Source organism: Macrobrachium rosenbergii, chromosome 29, assembly GCF_040412425.1.
Source record: "Macrobrachium rosenbergii isolate ZJJX-2024 chromosome 29, ASM4041242v1, whole genome shotgun sequence".
NCBI lineage: Eukaryota > Metazoa > Arthropoda > Malacostraca > Decapoda > Palaemonidae > Macrobrachium > Macrobrachium rosenbergii.
In genome coordinates, this window is record NC_089769.1 from 21,989,358 (window position 1) to 22,014,175 (window position 24,818).

Below are 24,818 nucleotides of genomic sequence, written 5' to 3' on the forward strand. Positions count from 1 at the left end.
ACCTTTGAAATCTGGGACAGTCGGGAAAAAAATGTACAGCAGTTCAAAACCTTTGAAATCTGGGACAATGGAGAAAAAAAAGGTAGGTTACCCTCCATTTGTTCAATTCTTGTAGAAATACATCTCTTGCTGTTGTGTGACAGTCCAGTTTTGGAGAGACACACACACACACTGGAAGCTCATGGTTCTCATGTGTGGTAAACAGTTCCATCTCAGATGCGGAAGCACATTAGGAATTAATGGAAAGAAACCTTTGTTTAGCATCCACTTGGTTAAGGCTGCTGTCTGCCTCAGCAGGAAGTCTTTTTTTACATTGAGAAAACTCTCGAAATGGATTGCTGATAAGTGCCACTTGTTTGCCCATGCCATATGTAGGATAGGATGACTACATTGAAAGGGATTGAACAGAAGCCCAACCTCTTGATACATGTTATTGCTGTCATATTGTCTTTGACAAAATGTGGGCCCTCTTTGGAGTCTTCAGTTTTCTAAGAGACAGGAAGATAATCATCAGCCCCAGGAAATTTATGACCTTTTCAAGACATGCAAAAACCAAACTATTTATATATTTGAGTCTCAGACTGGGGACTGGATCTTCCCCAGATGTGAACCGTATTGGGTAAGGAACGTTTGCCGGTCTTTGCTTATTCTGGTTTGAGTCTGGCTAGGACTTGTTCCAGTTTTATCAGATAACTTTATAACTGGAATCTGTTGACTACCGCTCTTAGGTTTCATTGGCATTCCTTTGGTGGCTCCCCCAGTTAGCTTATCATGAAGGTAAGCTACCAATGGAATTACTTCTTATCTGAGTTCCTGGACAACTATTGCTGCTAATTTCGTGAAGATTCTCTGTGCAATGCCTAACCCAAAGGGTATGACCTTGATCTGTATCTGTTCTTCCCTATCCAAAACAACTAGGAAAGGATGGAAGGGAACAGTGGAAGGGACATATTATTATGTGACTTTCAGGTTAAAAGAGGCAGTCCATGTCTCACTTGGAATTAGAAAATGTACTTGGGCAGCAGTGGTCATCCAGAAATTGCTACTCAATAATTTTCTAGCCCTGGGGTGTTGCAGTCTTAGATTGCCCCCAAAGATTTGCAAAAAGGTCTTTGCAACCATAACCCAAATTTTCCTAGAAGACTCTCACTTCTAGAGTGGTGGACAAGATTAGGACAGAAGAGAACTGTAACCTTGCATGGGACTCAGCAGTGGCTGTCCCATCTGAGATTTGGCCCACAGGGGCACCAAGCTCCTGGGTGGCCATAGTGATTGGGAACTTTTCCCATTCAAAATGAAGGGGAAGTGTTTGTTCCTTTATGGAGTTGCCAGATGCTGGGACTGTGGAAGTAGATAACTATTTCTATAATTTTCTCATGCTTCCCAGCAACTGCAAAGTTCTTGAATTCTGCCTTCACATGACTGTCACTGAAGTGAAGGGGCAGAAAGGTGGTACCATCCAAAGAAGGTATTGGTGTCCTTTGAAACAGAAGAAGGGGTTGCCTCAATGGCTTTTGTTGCCAAACTAGCAGGGAGGAGGACTATCTCCTTTGGACCAAGCACCATTCTGTATCAGGAAGAAGCAGCTGTCTCAAAAATTCTACTTATTCCATCTCAATCATTGTTTACTTTTTGTTGATGAGGTATTTGCCATCTGGCAAAAAGATACAAATTGAGGCATCATGCCAAGGGTTATCAGTACCAGGACAGATATTGGTGTTACTGATCTGTCAGGCTTCAAGGGGGATGTAGTCTGAACTAGTCATAGTATTACAACCAGTCGAAACTAGGGAAACAGGTCGTGCCCTTTTGAGTCTTCTGACTCAAAAGGGATGTAAGAGGTAGATTTAATTTCTCTTTTCCATGAGCTTTTTGTTGGCTTTCTCCCGGGTATTAAGTTTTTTTGTGCGAGGATTTATACTCTCTTGGAGGACCGAAAAGTCTTGCAGATAGCCTCCAGCTTAGAATGCAGAGCTGTTTTGCATCCCTATTGGGAATCCTCGATAGCATTTTTGATGTAGTGATGGTGTATGTCAGAGGCTTCCCAATACTGTGCATTATGTGGTGAAATTCCTTAGCACCAGCGCAACAAGTGCTTATACCATATTGCTGAACAACAGTAATCTGGGCTAAAGGTTACAATAAGACTTCTCAGGGTAGAAAAGTATTACTATATGTCATAGTAATATAACCAGTCGTCAGCTGAAACAGTGAATTTGAAAATAAAAGGGATGAAGTTTGATATCCGTACAGTAAACTAAATATTAATAATTCATGAATAAAAAGATGCTGTAAAGTCATGGCTTCTTTGTTGTCACAATTGGACTCCTCCTCATTACAAGATATTTAAGGGAGTAAGGAGATGGATGCAGCACAATATACTCTGTGGTTATCCAGTTCTAGTCTACCAATGTGGACCTGCCAACCCAGAAGGAAAGTCGGGATACAATACTATTCTTATGCATAGTTGCCACATCTGGCTACATCAACATACAGTACAGAAATTACAGTAAGATAACCTTAGTGGTTTCATATTACTGTACTGTACAATAATTAACAATTAGTTGCCACTATGAATAAGTTCTGTAACCTGATATCTGTATTTATTTACAGTTAGCTGAATGAGTGCAGTCATATTATGAGGCAAATACATGACCCTAATACGAGCTTCATCACCAACCAATTGGGCTGTGTTAGGATGTGCAGGTGCATTGTCCTTGAGAAGCAGCCTTCACCCGATGTCTAGCAATGCCAAGGTCTTGTGTCTGATGGCAAATAACCTCCTTACAAAAATGAGTGTGGAACCAATTAGAAATGATCTTAGTTGTGAACCAAGCCTTTGCAAAATGATACCAAATCACTGGGAGCATATCCATCAACCCATGCAGGACACATGGTTGCTTTGCATGTCCAGTTTGTAATGGTTTATGCGATCTTTTAAATTATAATGCTTTGGCGGCATTAACACCCGAATATGAAGGTAACTACTGCTGGTTTGCAACGATGCCGACCAGCAGTATTTGCACATAAGAAAGCAGAAATAGGTTGCTGGGGAAGCTTTTTACTGGGTGAATTCCTCTCCTTCTCATCAGCCAAGGTGTTAGTGGGTAAGGAGCGACAGAATAGACCAGTTTCGTCTGCGTTGTAGATCTGCCTTAAAACGAGGCCTTCTTACTTCATCAAGTCTTGCAACATCTGGGGAAATTCCTCTATGCCCTCCTCGGAAATATCCAAAGCTTCGCTGTGTAAGTGTTTTGTTAGTAATTCCATGTTGAATTTTGAACCGGAACAGCCAACCTTCAGACACACTAAAGTCAGCAACCTGCGAACTTTTAAGCAGCAGCCTTCCTTCAATTCAGCATCGCGAATGTTCGCACCAGCAGCACGTTCTTGCTGAAACCTCATCAAGGTAGACTGATCTATGTCATCATAATGGCCTTTTGCCATGACCTTGCAGGCTATGCTACTGGCTTCCTTCTTACTGAATTTCCAATTTTTGTTTAAGGGCCAACACTTTCCTTTCCCTCTTAGGACGAGGTGGCACCATACAGTACACACAATCAACAGCACAACACATATCACAAGTATGACCTGCAATGTTGAAGGCACTGCTAAGAACACCACATGTGCCATAAGTTAGTTCAAATGCAATTTAATAAAAAACAGTTCAAACACACGACTGATCAAGTACGAAGAAGGAAAGATGTCTTTGTTACCAAGTGCATTGACACTCTGGACATAGCCAGTTAGCATTCAATATGTTTATGACACTAGTCCATCACCCATTCAAAATAAAAAACAACAATGATGTAGTTAAGTTAAAAAGTATATCTTAGTTTTACCAGACCACTGAGCTGATTAACAGCTCTCCTAGGACTGGCCCGAAGGATTAGACTTATTTTACGTGGCTAAGAACCAATTGGTTACTTAGCAACGGGACCTACAGCTTATTGTGGAATCCGAATCACATTATAGCAAGAAATGAATTTCTATCACCAGAAATAAATTCCTCTAACTCTTCGTCAGCCGGCCGGGGAATTGAACTCCAGCCCATTGAGTGACAGTCCGCAGCTCTACCGACTCACCCAACAAAGAGCTACAATACAATGGTGTAGTACTTGTCCACCCACGCACCTTCTACGATTCGCTCCTAAACTGATGACGCATCCATATCAGCCAATAACAAGCGATAAAAGTAACTTTTCATGACATGTTAAGTGACATCAGACTTTTGAGCCAATAGCAATTGCAAAAGCTAACTCTCTCCCTCTTAATTATTTCACTGTATGTTCTTGAGAGTGCTTCTTAGTGCATTACTGTATCATGTCTTGCCATATTTTGCTTTGCCTGATTTACTGAACTGTATTTCGTTTTACAAGTTGAGTTGACTCCAAGTATGATTATCACACACATATAACAGTACACAAGAAAATATTTTATCACTGTTGATATATCACATCTCTAATCACCGTAAAGATGTTTAAAATACAAATTTCATATATAGGCAAGATGACACTAAGCAGGCTGTAGCAAGTACACCAACGCCACAGAATGAGTGTGCTTATGTGTTGCCCCTTTTTTTTTTTTTTTTTTTTTTTTTTTTCGTATTTCATTACAAGTTTAATTGACTCTAGGTATGGTTATCACACATATCATAACAGTACACAAGAGAATGCTTTATCACTGCTAATATTTCATCTGTTGTTCTCTCTTTCTTTCTTGTAGCCTGCGCACTTGATTGCGTTTATCTTTTGGTTTGAGAAAATAAAAAAAGAGAAAATACAGTAAAAACATAAATGTGACTAATGTAGCATAAAATATAAATAGAAGAGTAAATGATGTTTTTGTTACTGTGCTTAGGCTGTGATGTAATCATACCTCTCTCTCTCTCTCTCTCTCTCTCTCTCTCTCTCTCTCTCTCTCTCTCTCTCTCTCTCTCTCTCTCTCTCTCTCTCTCTCTCTCTCTCTTGTAGCCTACACACACAATTGCGTTTATCTTTTGGTTTGAAAAAATAAAAAATGAGAAAATACTGTAAAAATATAAATGAGAGTACTGTAGCATAAAGTATAAATAAAAAGTAAAGGATGTGTGAGTGTTACTGTATTTAAGCTTTGATGCAAGCATACCTTGGTTATTGTTCTCTCTCCCTCTCTCCACACTGGCCCTCCTCTCTGATGGCGCCCAGCCATCCAACCCCCCACTTAAAGGTAGACTGATCTAATTGTTCATAATGGCCTTCTGCCATGACCTTCTTACTGAATTCCCAGTTTTTAAGGGTCAACACCTTCCTCACCCTCTTAGGACGAGGTGACGCCATACACACAATCAACAGCACAATACATACCACAAGCATGAACTGCAATGTTGAAGGCATTGCTAAGAATGCCATGTGTGCCATAAGTGAGTTCAGATGCAATCCAGTCAAAAACAGTTCAAAACATGTGACTGATCAAGCACAAAGAGGGAAAGATGTCTCTGTTACCGAGTGCACTGATGCTTTCCGGACATAGCCAATTAGCATACGATATGTTTATGACACTGTGTCTATTAGCCATTTAAAATAAAAAACAACAATGACATAATACTTGTCCACCCATGCACCTTCTATGAGTCGCTCTCAAACTGATGATGTATCCATAGCCAATAGCAAGCGATAAACGTGACGTTTCTTGACGTGTTAAGTGACATCAAGTTTTTGAGCCAGTAATAATCACAAAAACTAACTCTTTCACTCTGTATGTTTGTGAGTTTGCTTCTTAGTACATTACTGTATCGCATGTTGCCATATTTTGCTTTGCTTGATTTACTGAACTGTACTTCATTAGAGCTGAGTTGACTCTTAAGTATGATTATCACACATTAACAGTACACAAGAGAATATTTTATCACTGTTGATATATTTCATCTCTAATCACCATATCACTGTGGATGTATTTCATCTTTAATCACTGTAAAAAATATTTAAAATGTGAATTTCTTATCTAGGCAAGACGACACCAAGCAGGCTGTAGCAAGTTCACCCAAGCCACGGAATGAGTGCATGCATACGTGCTATTTTTTTTTTTTTTTTTTTTTTTTTTTGCTTGATATAGTGTACCATATTTCATTACAAGTTTAGTTGACTCTAAGCATGATTATCACACACATAACAGTACACAAGAGAATGTTTTATCACTCTTGGTATTTCATCTCAGCTGTTCTCTCTTGTTGCCTACACTCTTGATTGCATTTATCTTTTGGTTTGAAAAAACAAAAATAGAAAAAACAGTGAAAATATAAATGAGAATACTATAGCATAAAATAAAAATAAAAGAGTAAATGATGTTTGTGTTAAGGCTTTGATGTAAACATACCATTTGCTCTGTATTTCTCTCTTGTAGCCTACACACAAGATTGCATTTATCTTTTGGTTTGAAAAAAAAGAAGAAAATACTGTAAAATTATAAATGAGAATGCTGTAGCATAAAATATAAATAAAAAGTAAAGGATATGAGTATTACTGTACTTAAGATTCGATGTAAATATACCTTGGTTATTGTTCTCCTCTCCACACTGGCCCTCCTCTCTGATGGCGCCCAGCCATCCGACACCCCCCCCCATTATGGAAACTTCTTGAGGCCGCCTCCACCCCTCGAAACTCTTTCTCAGTCATTCTGAGCGTAAGCAGTGTTACCAATATTTCTTGAGGATGTGCAGCATTCCCAACCACCGGAAAGTGGTTTCTCAAATTTTAAAATATTAAATACACATCTTTCAGGCCATGGTCCAGGTGTGTTGTTTCAGGTGCACAAGCGGGCAGTAGCAGGCTCATCGGTTGGGCTGTCAGCCAGGTACATTACATGGTCTTGGAATGGGGTGGCAGACAGGCTAAGTCGCCAGAGCCAGGTGATAGGGATGGATTCCCTACACCATGACATTCCGGAGTGATTGTTTGAGTTACTTGGAGTCCCAACCATGATCTCTTTGTGACCTGATACAACAGAAAGTTACCAATGTTCTGTTCACTTGTGCTGGACCTGTGGGGTGTGATGGTGAACACTTTCCAGCACCCAGCATGTCAGGTGATCAACATGGGTCTGGTCACCCCAAATTTCAGATTGACTGTGGTGACTCCCAAGTGGCCACATGCCAAGTGGTTCTCTGACCTGGCTCTGTTATCCGAGGTCCGAAGAGATTTCCCCCATGGTACAATCTTCTGTGCCAGCCGCACGTCAAGAGGTTATCACCAGGTGGTGAAAGTGCTGGCACTTCATGCCTGGAGACTCTAGCGTCTCCTGCGAGCAAAAGGGTTGTTTCTCGACGCAAAGTGACTGAGTTGTCTGGATACCTGTGGAAATCCTCAGTGTCTACCAGGGGAAATGGGCTGTCTTCTGTAAATTGGAGTAGTCAACAGGGTATCTCTCCAGTCAGAACTTCTTTTCAGCAGGCACTGTGGGGGACTTTCTCGCCTTTCTTTGCTGAGAGAAGCTTCTCTCCCTTTCAGCCATTAAGGGCTATTGTCATGATCCAATGGCAGGTTCTTTCAAACTCCAAACAATAAGGATTCAACACCATCAGTTTAAATATGGGAAATGAATATAAAAAGAAACTCGCAACACTACAACACGTTTATTCACAACCTTATTTACAAAGAAAACGAAATGTTGCTTCCACCTAGTTTTCATTCAACGTGACACAAAAAAATAAATCAAAGCAGTCATAGATAGGGGGAACAGGTGAGTTATCCTTCGTGGCTGGAACTTTAGCTGAAGAGATGGTGCTGGCGTGGTGGCTTTGGGCTTTGAGGACATCACAGAAGAACGACTGGAGCTTCAGCAGAAGAGATGAAACTGGCACAGTGGCTTCAGGATGGGACAACAAATGTTGTTTCTCCCAGAATCCAGAGATAATGTAAATGGAGGGCAGGAAGGCCTGGCTACGCCCCCTCATCACAGGCAGGAAGGGCTTGGTGATTTCTCCTCCCCACAGGCAGGAAGTGCTGACTTCTCCTCGTCACTGGTATGTACGGCTAGCTACTTCACCTTGTCTCAGGCATGAAGGGCTTGCTGCTTCTCTCGTCTCAGGCATTTATGGAAATAGGTGCTTGTTGTCTGAAGGTTCCCGTTGGAACCTTGTTTTGTCCGACCTCCAATTCTATTAATGGCCCTCTGTCTCTATCTGTCCTGGGCAGTCTCTTCTGGAAGCTTATATACCACTGTATGGGTGGAGCTAATTACAACAGGCAATTGTCATTCCCATATAAGAAGTTTTTTTATTTTCTGCATACTGGTTGTCTTCTCAAAAAACGCCCATTTCGGCCACATTGTAGAAGCTTCTAGAACAAATTTTCAGGTGCAACGTGGACCCAATATTGCTCCATCGTGCAAAGCGTGGCATGAGAGACAGACCGCATGGTGTTTCTACAAAATAAAAAAAAAAAGTTTGTTCCGACACGATATACAAACCCTCGGTCATGTACATTAGGAATTAATTTCAGCGTGGGCTGGAAATGGCCGTTAAACTCTTGAGCAAGGTGGTTAGGCAGTAACTACTGCCAGGTAGGCGGGAATACCCGCCTGCCCGGATGTGAGCATTCCAGTTTGCTTTGGGCTGTCATGCGTTGCAGACATGGTTTTGGATCTCCTTGCCCGACTGTCGTTAAGCTCTTATTATCCCGGTGGGATCTTAATGTATTATTGTGTATATATTACGTGTTTGATATTTATTACTGTATTACAAACCCACGATTTGTGATAACCTTGCATAGCCATCGTTCCCCTGCACTGTGTCTAGGGTTGACGGCCAAGGGCAAATTTAAAGGAGCGTAATCGAGTGGTAATGCCTCTCTCCAGTAGCCCTTTATTTAAATACTGAAGGCATTCCCCTGTACAATCAGAAATATCAGATTGGGATGTAGTATCTTCACTCCCCCGTGTACAAGGGCGTGGCTACTTCCTTCCTACATGTGCTGAGTGTTGTTTTCGCCGCCTGCGCTTAGAGAGTTGCGGGGCAGGTGGGAGGTTGCAGGAAAGCACTTTGCCAGGGCACAAGCGCTCTTCTTCCCTCGTGTAGCAGTAATCTCCTTTGGTTGATTATCGCTCACGGTCCGCCTCTCCTGCTGGTTTTACTGGCAGGACAGGTAGGGGTACTCTTTTTCCTCACCTGTTCTCTTTTCCTCTTGGTTGTTCCGAGAGGCGCGAGACAGACAGAGCTCTTCGAAGTTCGGCTTCCTGGTGTGCTTTGGGTGTCGGTCCCCCAATTGTCTTGTAGTACAACCAGGTAGCCGAGGAGGGTTTCATGGGATCTGTCAAGGCTCCCTCCAAGGGCAGAGGCACAGGAGTTTCACACTTCGGAAGCAACGAGGGTCTTTCAAATTGCGATCCCCCTTGTTTTCCGGAGAACTTCGCACCGATTCTTCAGCGCGAGGATCCCTGGGACAGGACCGCAACTTCTCAAATGAGTAATCTCCATCACTCGCAATCCTTGCAGTTCCCGAGGGGCTGAGAGTGTTGGCAGCCGCCACGGTCCTTGCTTCCGAGAGCGTTCTCGACCGAATGAACTCTTTTCTTCGGAGAAGGAGTTCATTCAGGTTGAGACACCAGGCTTCTCCCCTGCCTTGACAGAATACGAATTCTTCTTGCCTCGAAGGGTCTGGCTGACTGCAGTTCTGTGGACAATTCTGGTGCTAAGAAGGACTTTGTTCCAGTTCGGATCTCCGGTTTCATAAGTCCCAAGTTGGCTTGACCCTTAGGAACGAACCATACTTGGTTCTGCCTTTCTCTTGCAGAGATTGCCAGATACCTCGTAATCAAGGTTCGTACCAGGGCACTGCCTTGTCCTTTGGACAGTGGCCAAGACCTTGGGGTCTTAGTCATCTCAACTCAACCTCGAGTTCAAGCCAGCCCACCCTCAACTCCTAAGAATTCCCAGGCTTCAATAGAAGATTGCAGAACATAGCCTCTCCTACCCTTGTAGGAAAGTGCGCATAACTGCGTCTCTTTCCACCCTCTTTCCCCTAAGGGAGGAGGGAAGAAGGGAAGAGAGAAAGAAGTATCGACTGGGAAGAAGTTCTCCTACTGCAGATTCCTGGATGAAATGATACTTATCAAGTGTCTGGAACTGGCAGCGACATTGCTGAGACCTTGGAATGGTTTCCTTCAGGAGAAGTGTCTTATTTCCCTTAGGTCTCGGCAATTCTTTTCATTCCTATTCCTCTCCCGTGCTCCCGATTCAGGGAATGCCAGCCCAGCTAGAGCTAATTGTCTTGGTATCCTGTCATCTTGCAGAAGCTTCCCCATGGCAGAGAATGGAAGTCTGCTTCCATTCCTCTGTCCTTCTTTCCTCTTTGAAGTATGAGGAAGGGGTTAGGTTAATGCTTGATTGAAGGAACCTTCAAATATGCTTGCATATTCCCCTCACATCGTGTGTCTACTTACGGATTCACCGATCGAGGAATAGGCACACACCTGTAAGACTGTCTTGAAGGTGTGGGACCGAGACAGTTAGTACCTTTTCATCACCATCCTGGGGGGCTCAAGGCAGCCTTCTGGGCTCCCGAGATTTCAGGATGAGTTTTGCGACACTCAGTGATTCATTGAACAACAAACTACAGTAGTGGCAATTGTCGACAAACAAGAGGGAATCGTTTTTTCCTCCTGTTCCATCTGTCGACATTTGCAGGTACTCAAGTGTTCTACAGCGCACTCGACATCTCAGTTAGCCAGATGCACCCGGTGGGGATGTATTGGCAGGCAAGCTTGGCCTCGAGTTTGAGTGATCGGGACGGAACGTGCTGCTCACTCGAAGATTCACGAAGAGATTGCTCGACTGAGAAATCCCTACCATCTTTCTGTAACCTCCTTGCAAAAGTTGGTAGTTTTTTCTTGCTCCTTCATACCAGACCCAGGGGCTGCTACGGTGGGGCATGCTGCCTTTCTGTGAAACTTGATATCTACTTTTTCCCTCTGTATTTGTCTGTTTCACTAGGGGTTCTCAAACATTGCTCACCCCGAGTTACAGACAAATGCCGGAAGACTTCGCCTCTCACCCGACCTGATAGCCGACGCATCGCGAAGAGTTCTGCTTGACCCAACCTCCTGCAGCAGCTACACAAGAAGTGGTTCTTCGGACAGTACGTCCCGGTGTGTTTGGGACTGGGAGACCTTCCGGCTTCCCTTGCAAGCATAGGCTTTCTCGCTGAGCAGCAGCGGCTATAGCTGAATATCTCTTGAAGCCCTCTCCAACACTCCCAGGGACTGGAGCCGTCTTCGCTGGTGGGTGTTGTTGCGGTACTCCTTCTCGAGTCAGAGTCGCTCTTCAAGTCTGGACTTCCTCGTCTTTTCTGCCGAGGATTGCTTCTTTCCCTTTCATTTGTGAAGAACGTAGGCCCTTGCGACCTAGTCTTCTATCTGAAGTAGCCTTCTCCTCAGTCAGGATTTAGCTATGGATGAAAAGGTTCTCCGGTCTTGCTGTCCCAGGGAACTGTTCCCTGGGTGGCATGGACTCTTGTTTAGGGTTCCTGTCCCATGCTGCACGCGCCCTTACAAGAGTCGTTGTATAGAGATGTGCCCTCGTAGGACCATCTCTCATCTTGCTCCGGCCTTGGCGAAGAAGATGGAAGAATAGGTGAAGGAGATCAATACCTCGACTCCTCGGATGTCGTAGGTGGACTCTAAATCCTTCGGCATCTATTGTCGGGTTCGAGTTGTCCTTGTTCCCCTCCTCCTTGGACTTTGTATCGAATTATCCAGATCATTCATTACTATGTCCTTTTGGCAGCTGTGGTACTTTCTGAAAAGGCTCGACACTCCTGACGTGGATGTCGTGGACATTTTTGCTAGTACTCTCTCTCCCAAGGAAGAAGTGCCTAAGGACACAACTTCCTCCTGACTTCATGAAGCGATCGAAGGAGGCACTCGGCAGCCAGTACCTTCCACCCAAGAGCTCACGAAGCCAATGACTTGGTCCATCCCTCGCATTCCGGAAGTTTCTGTCAGGCTGGAAGCAAGACATGGTCTCATAGACCACACTCTTGTCTTCCTATGGTCTTGCCCACAGGCCCTTGGAACCTTTTTTCCTTGGCCCTGTGGTGGCTGCTCAACAAGTTGTATTTTCTTACCCGGCTCCTTCAAGAGGACGAGTAGCATCTCACCTAAGGTGTTGGTTCTGGAAGTGAGAAGGATACCGAGAGTGACTGGCCTCTCTTCCTCCTTCTTCCCCGTCCTTCTACTTCTCTTCCTTCGGGATGAGAATAGGACTTGAACCAACACGTGCTGGACCTGGCGCTGATGCGGTAAGACTACGCATTGAGCACCCATTCTATTTTTCTCCTAGAGTCATAGAAGCAATCTGCTCCTTCCCCTAGCAAGGGGAGGAAGGAGAGTCTGGCAATAAGGGAAACCCTATCTCAGCTTTTCCTTACTGCCTCCGACTCTAAGATTCTTCCAGCCTATTTCATATGAGTCACGTTTCCTCACTCATGCGAAAAGGTCCAGTATCTGACATTTGATCTTGTAGTTCCTACACTCTGATCAATATGTCAGAGGGTCGGGTACTCCTCCTTGCTCTTTCAACCAGGAGTAGCAGCCCAGGTGTGCAGAACTCCAGTAGGTTCAGGAGACTCACTCAGATTCCTCCCTCCAACTTGTCAGTCTTCCTAATGTAAAGGACCGAGGGTTTGTATATCGTGTCGGAACTAATCACAATTTTTGAAAGTAAATTGTATTTTTCCTAACTATACAAACCTGAAGTCCTTTACATTACATATGCCCACCTCATGCCACCCCTCAATCTGGACCTGGACCGAAAGGCAAACTGGAATGTTTACATCCGGGCAGGCGGGTATTCCTGCCTACTTGGCGGTAGTTATTGCCTATCCACCTTGCTCAAGAGTTTAACGCCGTTTCCAGCCTACGCTGAAAGTAATTCCTAATGTAAAGGACCTCAGGTTTGTATAGTTAGGAAAAATACAATTTACTTTCAAAAATTGTGATTTCTTCATAGAGTCGCTAATTTGTCACAAAGTGTTGACAACAGGAACCTAAAGGCACTGAAACCTCCTCGGAAACAAAGGAAGCAGTCATGTCTTGGAAAAGAGATATTTCTTTTTTAATATATTTCTTCCACATTACTGTATTGCATCTACCCATGACACGTTCCCCCTAAAGAAAAAATAAAATCTGCCTATTTTATTTTTAAAAGATAGTAGATACAAAACATTTTAAACTTATCCTCTGAAGTGAGGAATAATTCTGCATTTCGCATCAACTCAGCTTTAACAAAAAAAATGCTCACTTCACACTTCACTCGCTACATCACACTAGCGCTAAAGCCCAAAAGAAAGAAAAGCAATGGCTCTTGCTCAGCTTGTCCAGAACGAAGAGAGAAAAGAAAAAACAAACGTTTCTCTCATTCTGAAAAATGTCTAGAGAGGCTATCAGCTATTACATTGTTCTTTCCCTGTATATGAACTAACTTCAGGTTATAATCTTGTAATTCTAGGCTCCACTGCATGATATGTTTATTCTTATTCTTAAACCTCTCCAAATAAACTAACTGATTATGATCAGTACCATATATATGGTTAAAACAGGACCACTATGTGCATAAATCTCAGAGTGCTGCAAGGCTGAAGCTAAAGTAAACAACAACTTCTCAATAGTTGAATAATTTTGCTGGGCTTTATTCAGTTTCTTTGAATAATAAGCAACTGGGTGCTTCATACCGTTCACTTCCCGCAATAAGACTTCTCCTATGCCAATATCACTGGCATCAATCACTAAATTAAATTCCCTGCTAAAATCAGGTATCAATAGTACTGGCTTGTGAATAATTTTGGCCTTTAATTTGTTGAAAGCTTCTATACAAGCGTCACCAAATAAGAAACTTTGTCCCTTCTTAAACAGATTATTTATGGGAGCACTTATTTCTGGAAAACTGGGCACAAGTCTACGGAAATATGAAACCATTCCGAGAAATCTCATGTTCTGCATTTTAGTTGCTGGGATTGGGAAATTGATGATAGCATCTGTGTTCCCATCTTTTGGACAGATCTTTCCAAGACCCACTTTACGACCTAAATAAGAAATAGAGGTTTTTTCCAAATTCACATTTCTTCAGATTTAAAACCAGATTTGCTTTTGCATGGGCTTCAAGGATGTTTGCTAAAATTCTCAAATGTTCTTCCCGAGTTTCTGAGAATATTACCAGATCATCTAAATACATGACACAGTTGTCGATGCCATTTAAAACTTTACTCATTAACCTTCGGAAAATACTGGCACCGTTCTTTAAACCTAATACCATAACTCTGGGTTCGTAACTGCTGAACGATGTTATAAAAGTAGATATTTTCCAGGCATGTTCACGTACAGGTACTTTCCAATAACCTTTGGCCAAATCAAGCTTGGAAATGAATTTGGCATTTCTGATTCTATCTAAGCAATCATCAATTCAAGGAAAGGGGAAATTACTTTGCTTAGTTACACTGTTTACTTTTCAAAAATCAATGCACAGCCTATCTGATCCATCTTCCTTTTTCACCAGAACCACTGGAGAACCCCATTCACTCTTGCTACAAACTATCAAATCATTACCTAGCATATACCTAATATCCTTCCTTACTGATTTTGCTTTCTCTGGATTCAGACAATATGGACTTTGTCTAATGGGTTTTGTGTCCTGCAACTTGATATGCTCTGAAAGATTTGTTAGACCTAATTTATCACAAACAGTTTCAAGATAATTTGCCAAGGCATTGCATATTTCTGTAAGTTTTTCTTTTTTAAAGTATTTAACCCTAGCAGCTAGGGTTAAATACTTCAAAATTCTTTAGCATATCAGAGTTTTCTCGAAACTAATTTCTCTTTTTACACAGTTACTACAGGCACTGGGCATTCATTATATTTCTTTAACAAGTCTACATGCAACCACTTCGCTCTATGCCTACCCATATCAATTAAGTAATTGAAGACAAATCCATGCGAACGACTTCTTGTCTAGAGACCACTCCGACTCCAGTGGGGTTGTCCTGGAAAGTGAGTCTGCAATGACATTCCGGACACCTTCCAGGTGGGTGGCTGATAGATGCCAACAATGTTTCCTTGCTAGGGAGAAAATCGCGATCATCACTTGATTGATATGACCTGACTTGGAGCCGCCTCTGTTCAGGCAGTGTACTATAACTGCATTGTCTAGTACCAACCTGATGTGAATCTGTCTGGCGGGGCGAAGTTTCTTTAGCGTTAGGAACACTGCCATGGCTTCTAGGATGTTTATGTGGAACTGGGGGAACACTGTCGACCACGTTCCTTGGACTTTTCCATGTTGGGAGTATCCCCCCCAACCGCTCAGGGAGGCGTCTGTATGTACCACGAGAGACGGAGGGGGAAATTGGAGAGGCACTGATCTTGACAAGCTCTTGACTGTCGACCAAAGGCGAAGTATTTTCCTCAAGATCTGGGGGATCAGAGAAAGTTTGTCTCTGCTCCGCCTGTTGGCTCGTTTCCGCCAAACCCTGTTTATGTCTTTCAGTTTGGTTTTCAGCAGCAAGTCTGTCACCGAAGCAAACTGAAGGGAGCCGAGTATCCTCTCCTGGGTACGCCGAGAGGCATGCTTGTTTCTGAGGAACTGTCTGGTAGCTTTGGCTATTTCTTTTCTCTTGGCTGGTGGCAAAGACAGTTTGTGAGTGCTGAGGTCCCAGTGAATCCCTAGCCACTGGAATTGAGCTGCTGGGACTAAGCGTGATTTCTTCCTGTTTATTTGGAAACCGAGGTATTCCAAAAAAATTGATAACTATATGGGTTGCTCTTTGACACTCTTTGGCACTGGGTGCCCAAATGATCCAATCATCCAGATATGCAGCCAACATGATCCCTTGGGACCGCAGCTCTTGAACGACTGTCTCTGCCAGTTTGGTAAAAATTCAGGGTGCGATGTTGAGCCCGAATGGCATGACCCTGAAGGAGTAGGCTTGTTTTCCTAGTCTGAATCCCAGGTAAGGGGAGAAGTTTCTCGCAATAGGGACGTGATAATAAGCGTCTGTAAGATCTATAGAGGTGGTGACGGCCCCACGAGGAAGTAGGGTCCGTACCTGTGAGATTGTAAGCATGCGGAATTTGTCGCATTGAATGAATGAATTGAGGCGGGACAGGTCCAGAATTACTCTCCGCTTGTCTGAGTCCTTCTTCGGAACACTGAACAGACGGCCTTGAAATTTCAAGTGTCTGACTTTCCTTATTGCATTCTTCTGCAGGAGTTCTTCTGCAAAGTCCTGTAAGTCCTGGGAAGGGTGTTGAAGGAACCTGATTGGTGGGGGAGGCCCCTTGCACCAGCTCCAACCCAGTCCTTTCGAGACTATGCTGTGGGCCCACGGGCTGAAGGCCCAACGGTCCCTGAAGAGGTACAATCTCCCTCCTACCTGGGGTGTCTCATTGATTAGGGGAAGGTCTGCTACCTTTGGTCCCGCGGCCTCCCCTTCCTCGTGAGAGGGGCCTGGATGGTGCTCTAGCCCTGCTTCCTCTTGCAAATCTGTTATAGCCTCGAAATGTCCCCGAGCTTTCAAATGAAGCATTGAAAGCTGGGGACGTCACGAAAGTTGGTGTAGCGGAAGCATGTTGACTCGGCTGCACCAAAACAAACTGCTGTTGGGGTTGCGCCTTAGATGTGGAGGGCTGCCCGACCTGAGAAACCGGAACAGCCTGAAGCACAGTCGGGGCTTGAGGTCTCTTAAAGCCCTGGAACCTCCTAAACCTCTTCCCTTTAGGTTGAGGGCCGGAGGTCTCGGAAAACTTCCTCTTAAAAGGAAGGCCCCAACGAGAACGAAGACTTTGGTTGGCTCTAGTAGCTTCAGCCATAACAGCATTGACCTCATCCTCCGGAAAGAGATTAGATCCCCAGATAGAACTTTTTATTAGCCTATTAGGTTCATGTCTGATGGTGGTCTCCGTAAAGATGTGTTTTCTGCAATTTTGTCTGGCTACAACAAAGTCGTAAAGATCTGACTGGAAGGAAGCCAGAAAGGACTTCGTAACCACCTGAAACAAGGGCTCGTCATGATAGGCTAGAGCTGTTACTTCAGACATAGTGACTGCGTGCAGGGAACGACCTAACCTGCACCTGGTTTCAAATTCTGTTTTGAGCAAAGCTTCTGGAATTCGAGGAAGGTGCTCACTGAACAAGGCGGAGGCACACTCAGCTTCCCTACTGTAAAAGTTGCCGGAGCTCCCAACCAACACTCTGAGTCTCCGGGAAAAAGGAGAGAGGTGGAATCCGTTTCCCGGAGCTGAGGCATAGGCTTGCCATCCAAACCCGCTTGAAGAGTCAACTCCGCAATTTTAGTAGTGCAAGGAGTCGGAATGGCATCACCAGTAGAGAACATGTGAAAGACCCTTTAAAAGGAGTGAGCTTAGTGTTCTCGCACTCCCAACTAGTGAGAGCGCGCAACATAGTAGATTGAGCCTGATCCTTTGGGAAGATAACTGTCTCCTTAGGGACCTTGTCAGACCTAACCCAGGCTTCCTCCGTTAGCCTGGCGAAACCTGGATAGGGGGAACTAAGTCGGGCGGGAAGAACTCCAGTTCCTCCAAGCGACGGGTGCCTAAACCTTCGATGGTCAAGGTGTCATTATGTAAGGGAGCATGTAAAGCCAGACGCCATGGGTTCCCTTTATTGAAGGGAGGTAGTCTGGAGGCATCCGGGACAACATGGGACTGGGGCGTTGCTCCGGACTGGATGAACCTGGAAATCAGACTTTCTTGGGCTTCCACCTTCTCCGTCAAAGATTGCATAGACTCTTCGGAAGACTTCAGGCTTGAAGCAATATCATCAAGCTTAGCATCAACTTTAGAGTCGATCTTCTCCATCAAACGATTTATGAAGGCCTCAGAATCAAAGTCAGGCAGAGACTTAGCCTTCGAAATTCTGGATCTCGACCCCTTATGAGGGGGAGCAGCCTTAACTATTGGTGATACCGGTTTGGGAACCGGAGATGACAGAGAGGGAAGCCTTTGAGATTTAGGTTTTGAAGAATCTTTCTTTTTCTGTGTTTTAACCTTGGGCCTGGCAGATTGAGATCTGTCCCCAAGGTTGGCTGGATTCGGGAAACCCTGGAAAGAAGAGGATGAAGAAGAAGGTGAATTAAGAGATGGAACACACACACACCAACCCTGCCTGTCTCACTTACCACCCTACCTTCAACCTGATGGATGTCAACTTCGACAATCATGGGTTCTGAATGTAAATTAATAGCCGCCACCTGTTCCGCTACTTCTCCGCACAGGGCGTTGTCTTGGGAGGATTGTGTATCCAGCCAAATCTTTTCAATGATCGGCGCAGCTAAGTCCTTTGGTAAGGCGGCGGAAATCCGGGCACCAGGGTAAAGGAGATTACAAATCTCCTCTGAAAGGATGTACGGTTTACTGGCTGCCACATTCCTCCCGAATCCGCCGACCCAGGACTTCAAAGAGGACAGTGCTGCGGAGCGGATTACAGGTTTAGCCTGGAAGAGAAGGCGGAGTTAATAAAAAATCCCTCCTGAAAGGAAGAGCTATAAGAGGTAATATAATCGAAAGAGACTACAAATTAGTCGACTCTCGACACTTACCGATTCATCGGACGCCAGTCCGTAAAGGGCGTAACAAATCTCGCACCCTTCTGGGTGCCAAACGATTCCATCTCCAACATGAACCGCACAGCCAGAGTGAGAGCGGCACACTTCGTGACCGAACGATTGATGGAGAATGGCTGAGCACCCAGGTTCTTCACAACGTACCATCTGTAAGCAGGAAGATGGTAAATGAGTACCATAAGAACAGGCGCCGCCGGAATAAGACCGGCGGCGAGAAGGATGTTAATAACGTAAAATTAATACAAGGCAAAAAAGGGACGAATGTTTTTAAAATCATAAATAAGCGGAAACGTTATAACGTTCCGCCGTAGGGGATATGTAATGCTCCGCCGCCAGTCACTGATTTCGTTGTATATACATATATGGGAACGGAGTCCCCATGGCGGAGAAGGGGGAAAGGATATACCTCTCCAACAACCACGGTTAAAATCACCGTAGTGATAGAACAACGAAAAACAGGACTAGACCGGCGGAGATGAAGGTAATAATAATAAAAACCCTGAATGTTATCATGCATACGCGGGACAATGTTCGACACACGAGCTGCCAACCGGATAGACATTGGAAGCAAGTCTACGAAACACTGCCCGGATGAAAAAGAGGGGGTAGTGATATAAACCTGGCGGAACGACGACTGGTCGAGTGGGCAGCACTCTCCAGATGCTGACTATACCACCCAGGGGAGGGGGGAAACCGAACAACGATGAGCGTCTACCCCCCCCCATACAGGGGGAAACGCACAGGTGACGTCACAAATAATATGACGAAAACTGAACTGCATACACGAGAGAGGAAAGAGACCGTAGCCTACACTCCAACACCCAAGCTTTGGACTAGACAGGGGGCCAGTGGGGTACGCCACTGTAATGGGGAGAGAAGGACCAAGGTCCTAGCTCAGCCAGCCACATAAGACTAGAACAAGCAGGGAGGGAGGAAAGTGATGATTCCTCACGCTACAGGCACTCGTAAACAAGGCAAACCTAACTCCCCAGCCTAATGGCTGAACGGGAGATAAAGGTAGCCTAACACCGTGTAAGAGAACAGCACGTCTAGCCTAAGGCTAAAAAACTATATCTTAAGATAACAATTCAATAAAAACATTCGAAAGAGGACAACATATAAAACACATATATAAAAGCATAAACGAATTGGTGAAAAGACAGGCCAAGACAGGCCGAAGCATCGGGCATAAGGATATCGTGTGTATCCCAAGATGGCCGCCAGAACGCCAAAACGAATGCGAAACTTAATCTAAAAATATAAATGTCATCCTGCCTTGTAGAAAACAGCTAACATCATAAATAAATACTTCACACCAAGGAGAACATATTAAAGACTGGAGGGGAAGAGAACTGGTAAGAGGGACCCAAATTCTATTGTCAGAAAATGGGAGACCCACGGCCTAAATGATAATGGATAGGCAAAAACACTATCTCATCCCCAACCAGCACTCGATGCAAAATAAAATACATTTTCTCCACACAAACTCCAAATTATATGGAGTCAACAAAAACAAGGAGAAAAACACACAAAATAATATAAAAAATGTTGAGATTGAAGATCAAAATGTAAGAGGCAAACAGGGAACATACGCTGCATATGGGGCAGCGCTGCAAAACACTTAAAACGAAAAATCGTAAGATAAAAACAAATTAAATTGCCTCTAAGACCAACAATCCAACCAGAATTAGTACTCAACTTAGATGGTGATAAAACCTCGGTGGAAGACATGATGTGCTGCCCAAAAAGAAAATACGATCGCACACAGAACAGAACGCGGTGTAAACATGATTGCTGCTAAAACTGGAATGACGTGTTACAAGTTTGTAACGGCTCATCCAATTTGGGTCTTTGAGAATTGAGAAGTCTATTGGACGAAGGCCTGTGGAAGCGTAATAGCTCACCCCTGGTATATACCGACATCTGTATGAGATGTTCAAACTGGAGGTAGTAACTCCAGCATCCTACATAGCTTTTTTCTCTGGTATATATAGCAGTCTTAAACCTAGAAATGTGCTAATTGGAACCAATTTCACTGGGTGACGCAGGTCTTCCCCCAGAAATAGATTTTTCCTTTGTCAAAATCCCTTAAATTTCCCTTTTTTCTAAAATAGAAAAGGACCTTCAAACTTATAAGATAATGAGGGAACTTCTTTCTGAATTAACACCGAAACTTTATCTCCCACATGAAAATTTTTCTTTTGCCTTGAGATCATACTTGTTTTTAGTTTCCCCTTGACTGTTGCTCTCGTTATCTGTTGCCATCTGCCAAGCTTCCTTTAGATTCTCCTTGTGATTCTCTAGATTTTGTATGTAGTCCTCTTTACCTCCTTCAAGCATGAATTTACACTTTAAAATTTCTAGGGGTCCTTTAGCAGTATGACCAAACACCAACTCGAAAGGACTAAATTTGGTTGTGTCATTTGGCGCCAACTGTAAGGCTAACAAAAGGTAGCTTTTCTTCCCAGTCATGTTCACAGTTGTTACACAATTTTCATAAGCAACTCTAACGTTTGGTGGAAACGTTCAACAATGCTTTGTGACTCGGGGTGATAAGGTGTGGAAGTTACGAGTTCGATACCTAAGTCTTTCATCTTGTTGTGGTAGGCTAAGTTTGGGTTTGTATGATGAAAGATGATTTGTGTGAATTGATTGTTTTGTTTTGTTGTTGTGATGTTTTTATTTATGTTTATTTTGTGTTTTTGTTATGAATGTCTGATGTATGTTTTCATGTTGTTTTTTATTTCATTTTTATTTGCAGTTTGCTTGAGTGTGATAGTGTAGAGTAATTGGCTTCCCTTCACCTGAACCGGAAGAAGCTTTACCTGGGATAGGAAATGGACATTGGCAACTACCAAAGCAGTTCGAGTGGCAACTACCAAAGCAGTCGAACAGTTGGTGAGACCGAATCATTTTCAAGTTCCACAGAGTGAAAGTTATTATGTCAGTTACTTAAGACAGTGACTGTCTTAAACGGGATCAGGGTTAGAGAAAGTGCTTTAATATCTGTTGGCTGATTTAATTGTGAATGAGATCTCAGATTCTCATTTGGAAGGGGAGAAGGGCTTCTGTGTAGAAAAAGACTGCATGAAGAAATTCCAAAGTAATTTCTGACCTCAGCTTGGATGGCATAGCTGAAATAAACTCCGTAGTGATCCCCAAAATTGTGTGTTGATTTCGTGGTTGTTTTGGATTATTCTGAGATGAAGTGCTGAGAAAGATAAGGAACTTGAATTGGATATACGCCAGAGTTGGATTAATTGTTGATAATATTTTGACTATTTATAGTATTAAGTTAGGCTAGGTTAAATATAGAAGGAATGTTTTGGTAAACTTTAGTGGTAAGTAGGAAATAAGTTAGGTTAAGTATTGAAAGATGATAATTGCTAAACTGTGGCAAATGTAAATAAAATTAGGATAAGGTTCTGTTTGAAGGTCTTCAGGCCACTGTAATATTGAGGTTAATAAATTAGGTTAAGGAAAGTCAGTTTCATTTAACAACCTTCAGATCTGTTCCCATCATCCTGCACCAATTGTGTCAATTAAGAAGCCTCTACATAATAATTTGGCTCCCGACGTGGGGCTCTTTGATATTGAAGTAAGAGTGGAGTGCATAACTGGAAATGGCAGAGGGAGCAGGTTTAGAAGGTGTTGGGTCAGGTGAAGGGGAGCAGGGTTGGATGCAGAGGTTGGTTAGGCTAATGTGCATGATGGTCAGCATGCAGGATAAGTTGGAGGAAGCCCAGGTAAGGGAAAATAATTTGGTTGCTAAAATGGAGGCGATGGAGGAGATGACTGAAATGGCTAGGACTGAGCCTGGTGTTGGGAAGGGAAGTGAAGGTGCCGAGGCAAAAGGTGCAAAGGAGAAAATCCCTAAGAAAGGGAAGGAGTTGTTAAGTAAGAGTAAGGGAGAACTTGCCTTTGATGAGGACAGTGTGAGTGAGGTGGATGAAAGTGATAGGGAAGACAGTAGTAAGAAAAAGGGGGAAGGAAGAAGAAAACACGAAAGGGGAGAGGTGTGAGGAAAGAGGAATTGAGTTCCCAGATTTTGAGGTGTAGTTCAGACTCGGAAGTTGATGAGCAGAAGAAGAATGAAAGTGGTAGCAGCAGTAGTAGTAGTAGTGAAGGTTTGAGTGAGGCAGGAGAGGAAGAGGCCAAAACGATGTTCTTGAGGGAGGTTCCCCGGATTGAGAAGTTTAACATCGGGAAGAGAAGAGACGTATATGAGTTTTTCGATGAGTATGAGAAGTATTGTAGGCAAAAGTATGGGGAGAATGAAAGTGTGTGGATGAAGCGGCTGGGAGAGTTCTTGGATGGGCGGTTAAAGATGGTTCCTGGAGTGGAGGTATATGTGATGGAGGATGTATAATTGCCAAGAGATGTGGGAAGTGTGTGGAGTGTGAAAGTAGGGTGGAGGACCGATGTTGGAGTCAGCGCAGAGAGTTTGGGAGAAATGTTTATGTTGGACAGTAGCTCTGCGTGTTATGTGTTTGATGGGATTATGGATGTAAAGGACCCAAAGGTGTATGTACAGGTGTGTGGGGACGTGAAAAAGAAAAGGTGGAGAGGCATACTTCTTGGTGATAAATTGGGAAGTTTGAGAAGTGTAGTCGATTTGAGTGATAGTAAGCATGTTAAGGGGTATGATGTGATGGCTGAAGGGGAAAGGACAGAAGAGTGGAGTAAGGAAAAGCTTAGGGAAAAGGTAAGGTTGAATGAGAAGTTGAGTGAGAAAGAGGAAGAGCTGGTGTATGAGTTTTTGTGTGAGAGAAAGGGTGTGTTGAGTCAAGGGGATGAGGACTTTGGAACAGCTAGATTGCCGGAGTTCCGTATTCAGCTGACAGATGAAACGCCGATTTATCAGAGACTCCGGCATTTCCCAGCTCCGGTAATGCGAGAGATTGAAGACCAGTGTGAAGAGTTGGAAAAGATAGGAGTGATTGATTATTGGAGAGTAAATGAGGTAACAGTGAAAGAAAGATTCCCTATGTGTGTGTTGTCTGACTGTGTGTACAGTATGCATGGGATGAAAGTGTTTATGTGTGTGTTGTCTGACTGTGTGTACAGTATGCATGGGATGAAAGTGTTTGGCAAGATGGATCTGGTAAGGGGGTATTATCAGATGCCAGTGGCAGAGGATTGTAGACCGATAACTGCCTTCCCGACTACAAAAAAACAGTATCAGTTCTGCAATCTCAGTTTTAGATTGGCAAATGCTCCAGCTGCCTTCCAGAGAGCAATGAAAGCCGTGCTGAGTGGTTTTCCCCACGAGAATGTGTTGGTGTTTCTGGACGACAATTTAGTGATGAGTAAGATGGCAGAAGAGCACAAGAGGTTGGTGTGAGCAGTGTTGAAGAAGTTAGAAGTGGGGGTGAAAGTCAGAGTAAGTGTGAGTGGTTCATGGAAGAGGTGGAGCTTTTGGGCCATAAGGTGAGTGAGTCTGGAGTGCGAAAAGCAGAAAGGTTTGTAGAAAAAGTGAGAAATTTCTCTTGACCCAGGACTGTGTGAGAGTTGCGTGGATTTTTGGGATTGATCGAGTTTGGAAGGAAGTTTGTGGAAGAGTGTTCGGGAATTGCAAATCTGTTGTCAGAATGGACAGGCTGTAAGAAGAGTACAGTTGTGAGGTGGGACAAAAGGATGGTTAAAGTGTTCGAGAAATTGAAAGAGGAAATGATGAAGGATGTGGAGTTGGCTTACCCCGACTATAGTGCAGATGCCAGTAAGCTAGAAGTGTATATGGATGTGAGTGGAGTGTCGATGGGTGGATGTTTGATGCAGAAGCAAGTGGTGAGTGGAGTTGAAAGGGATAGCGTGATAGCATATGTAAGTAAGGCATTTAGTTTGGCAAAGCGAAAGTATTCGACTGTTGAGAGAGAGTTGGCTGCCCTGCGGTTTTGTGAAAGCGTTACAATCGTTGCTGTATAGTGTGAGGTTTGTGGTACTTGCTGACCATCAACCTCTAGTGTATCTGCAGAGAATGAAAGGAGTAGATGCTAGGATTGCTCGAACAGTGGCATGAGTTGGGGGCCCATTGTAGTTATGTGGTGGAAGATGCTGTGCTTGGCCCCAGCCCCCAGCAACTGGTGGAGCTCTGGTTTAAAAACTTCCGGGAACTCCCGGAGGAGGGCGGCATAATTGTTGGAGGCTGTGAAGCAGACGGCGGGCATCCCCGGTCTGGTGGAGAGTGGTAAGGAGAGGCAGGTTACGAGGAGG

The 24,818-nt window shown here is 43.9% G+C and overlaps 1 protein-coding gene across 1 annotated transcript in view; it reads left to right on the forward strand.

The window, feature by feature from the left end:
* Positions 1-22,587, forward strand: part of Prim2 (DNA primase subunit 2) — a 133,607-nt gene extending 111,020 nt beyond the window's left edge. The window contains exon 11 of the transcript XR_010857760.1: positions 21,367-22,587. The gene's annotated coding sequence lies outside the window, so the exon portion shown is untranslated. The remainder of the gene's footprint in view (positions 1-21,366) is intronic.
* Positions 22,588-24,818: the final 2,231 nt, after the last annotated feature.